The sequence below is a fragment of the Helianthus annuus genome, chromosome 7 (genome assembly GCF_002127325.2).
Source record: "Helianthus annuus cultivar XRQ/B chromosome 7, HanXRQr2.0-SUNRISE, whole genome shotgun sequence".
In the NCBI taxonomy this organism is placed as follows: Eukaryota; Viridiplantae; Streptophyta; class Magnoliopsida; order Asterales; family Asteraceae; genus Helianthus; species Helianthus annuus.
The window spans coordinates 42,153,398-42,157,582 of NC_035439.2; positions in this window are offsets into that span (position 1 = coordinate 42,153,398).

Here is a 4,185-nt window from a genome sequence, read left to right on the forward strand (position 1 = left end):
CATGATACTAATCTCTTCACCACTCTGGTACTTTAGAGCATATAGTGACGCTAAATTTCTTCTTACAGGGTACGTCCGGGCGATATGTCCTAATAACCCACCAACTTAACCATTGCGCCGTAACTGCCAAGGATAGCAGAGGTAACACCGGTGTCGAATGTCTGTCCCCCGCAATATCGAGTTGGCATCCCAACTAACATTTGCGGTTTCTGCTGACCTGCCATCAGCCGGTTTCATAACAGGTTTGGTTTCAAAAAGCATCAGGGTTAAACGGAATCGAGCCGAAGCGATTTGCTATCCATCCAAACTACCATGTTGTTATTGTCCTGTCGTCGCCCACGTCAATCCTAAACACCCTTTCGCGAGCACCACTGCCGGTGTTATTGTTACAATCACACGGATTTCTACCATACTGTCATCGCTCCCTTGGTTGTTGTCGTCTTGAATTATCAACTGCCATTACATGCCGTAGGCACCTTCATTTCCATACTGTAAGCTACTATGGCAAGTACCTTGATGTCACGATAGTTGTTGCCTCTAATGTTGTTGTTCGAAACAGGACTCTACGATCCTTCACCAACGATGTCCATCTCTTCGTATTTCGTGCGGAGTTCCAGGGTGCTACTCGTTGTGTTGGAAGTTACACAGTCCACATCCTGGTCGATTGTCATCGTTTACGTTTCGATTGATTCATAAAAGTCGGCTCCCATAAGTTGCTGCCTAGAATTAAGGATTCGTTTGGAGTCAAATCGTTGATGTTCATTTTCAATAATTGGGGTCGTTCAAATGTTGAAGTCGGTAGAGTACTAAATTTACCCTTATGCCCATCGTTCTTACAAGTTGACTGGGTAAAACACGGTAGGTTTCCAGAGTGTCGTAGGTGTGACCGCCCTTCAGGGTCTGAGATGTGAGTATATTGAGTTCCAACAACAAGGAGGAGTGAGGGGGAAAGAAAAGGGTATAAACCAATCATGGGCGCTGCAACATCCACTCAGGGACGTTCGTACAAGCACCTAGCATTCTACTTAGTTCGCTAGGCGTTCAAAGGGACGTTCAAGTAATACTCGATAACATCGCGATTCAAAAGGATTCAGAGAGAGGTGAGAAAGTCACATTCGAGTAGGAGACGATCACTGTTATGACTCCTATTAGTTTGTTACGTTTCACACTGATCAATTAACAGAGCGGAACCCCTCCTTCACTTGTTAAGCCTCACTGGGACTCGCATGCACCCCACATTATTATTATGTGTGCACCCACAATAATATTGTGATTTGCATGCTCATCTCAGCTCCTCCTAACTCATGTCGAATGGTTCCCCCAACTCGAATAGCAAACACAGAGCATCACATAACTTAAGTCACGAATGTTTAGGGAATTACCACCCTATCAGTCATATAACACGTGCAAGGGATACGTAAGTTCATACTATCGTGTTTAACGTGCACCAGCATGCAATATCATATGTAAGTGTCCACTAGTTACGTAGTACAATGAGTATACGAAAGACTAACCTTGCAATCTGGAGCTGAGTGTCATGATCGATTTTCGAAGGTGTTGGGTTATAGTCTGGTTTTACAAAACGTTTTAAAACCTAGTTCACTATAACCAGTGGCTCTGATACCAACTGTAACACCCCCAACATTCCACCTGCGGAAACCCCGCGAGGCGTGTTACGCATCAGAGTTCGAGCCACCAATCACATTGAACCAATGGTAAATACTTAAATAAAACATGTCATTAATTACTGAGATCAAATGTCAACATGATATCAATTCCCAAAATGTTGTGTAGCGGAAGCATGTAATAAATCGTTTAGCGAAGGTTTCATAATAACACTTAAAACCAATGTATCAAATGTAAGATAATCCGAAAGCCTCGATCCATGACCACTCCAGCACTCCCAGATAGCAAGTCCATGTTCCAAGGTTAACGACCTACAAGCATGCAAACAAGTGTGTCAGACTACGCTGGTGAGTTCAAGGTTTTGTTAACGTGTTGAGTTACCAGATGTATGTTAATGTGATTCAATGTTGCGTTACGATGTTGCTCATGTTAGATACCCTAGGGAGTGTGCCCATGTGTATCCGGGGAGTGGGTACCCCTTAACGACCGATGCTTGCTATGTTGCCTTCGCTAGATACCCTAGGGAGTGTGCCCATATGTATCCGAGGAGTGTGCCTCTAACAACCATAGCCATACCCAGATAATTAGTTCACGCCCGTCCTTACGGCCCGGTGTGAGGTTTCCCACCTAATAGCGCTATCAACTAATTACCCCCATTGCCCTCCAGGCAATCCGATGATAGATCCCATGTTCAATAACCAAAACCGATTAAGTTGTTTACCCAAAGTTTCCCTTCCAAATGTTTACCAGTTGTCCCAAACCACCGGGACGCATGCTTGAGAAAATGCATTGAACTCACCTGGGGTTGCTCGGTATGATACACGAAAAGGTTCAGTTAAGCTACAATGTGATCAACCACGTCCTAGCAGGTTTATCATACAAGTCAGGTTTGGGTTCAAGTAAAGCACGTACGATTACACAGAGTTAACACGTTACAAACACGTATAGATCATGGCAACACTTTAACAGTCAAGCAATACATTCAACTTGTGCGATTAGAAAGTCCAAGCCCATCAGATAGTCAGCCCAACATCATAAATGGTTCAATGGCATATACGGTCCAAGTAACAACATAAAATATCTTGTGCGATCCGATACAACTTGTGTGATTGAAGCGGTTTGTGCGACTCACCCTTTACCCGGCCCAAAGATTGAAAGCCCAATAGATATACATAAAGCCCAAAACAATAAACAGATAATAATCTTGTGCGACAGAAGACATCTTGTGCGACTGCCCAAGATGTCTTGTGTGATCGGATCGGATTGTGTACTCGTGACTTGGGCTTTAAGGCCCAACAGTATAACAACATTGAGCAGGTGTGTGTGTGTGGCCCAACATGTGGTGCGATCATACATATCAATCATCTTGTGCGGCCCAGTCACAACAAACAACAACTATCCAGCCCGGTCCATGTGTCTTGTGCGACTCGCTTTGGGCTTGAAGGCCCAACTGTTAAACACATGCAGCATGTGCGATCCAGCAGGCCTTGTGCGACTGGATGTGTCTTGTACGACTGACCAGCCTTGTGCGAAGGAGGTCTTGTGCGACTAGGGGCCTTGTGCGACCGATTAACAAACTTTCGTTAATCAAGCAATCAGTTACATCTATTCCATAATTCACTAAATTAGTTACATTGTTTCCAATTTAACATATGTCAATCAACAAGTTTCCAGCCAATCGTTTAGCATAGAATCGATCAAACAAGCACATTACAATCGTTTTCTCAAGAACCCTAATCGGACCAAATCATGAACAACATCTTATAACATTTATCTATCGGAATTAAGGCTTTTGATCACCATAAGCAAACCAACGAACAAAAACCATAACAGCCGACTAACATCTATTCGTTTCCAAATCCCATCATACAAATCCGATTCATAAAAACATAATAACATCATATAGGCCGATTACATTACCATTAATAATTATATTGACATTCATCCGATATCATTCCAAGATTATCATAAATATAACCGGTTACTACCCTATTCTACATCAAACGAAACAAGATCAATCACTTAGCCATATAATCATTCGATCAAGCTATAACAACAATCAAAGTCAAACAATAAAAACCGTATACTAACCGAATGCAAGGTAGGGATCACAAGGACTTCGAGCGGATTCCGGATAGCCGTCAGCTTAGAGAGAGAGGAGAGCACTAGGGTTTTGTGTGTGTGGGTGTTTTGCAAACGAATGAGGAACAACTCCCTCAAGGTGTGTGTGTGTTGTACGTATAAGAGAAGTGGGCCGGCCCTTGCTTGGGCTGCCCTTGAACCGAATACAAGTTGTGTGGCCCAAATGACATGTGCGATCGTGCGTGTGTTGTGTGCTTGGGCCATTTACATAGATATATACATTACATGACACAAAGCAAATAATCATAACAATCATTCATTTAAATCAACAAGGTTCACGCAAGCGCGTAACGTTGCACAAAGTAGGTTCGAATTACGAGTTGTCACACGTACCTTCAAACAAATAAATCATGGATCGTACGGAGCGAAATGCGGAAGAAAGTGAGAGATTACAAACTACCGGGGGTCAAGTGTGTC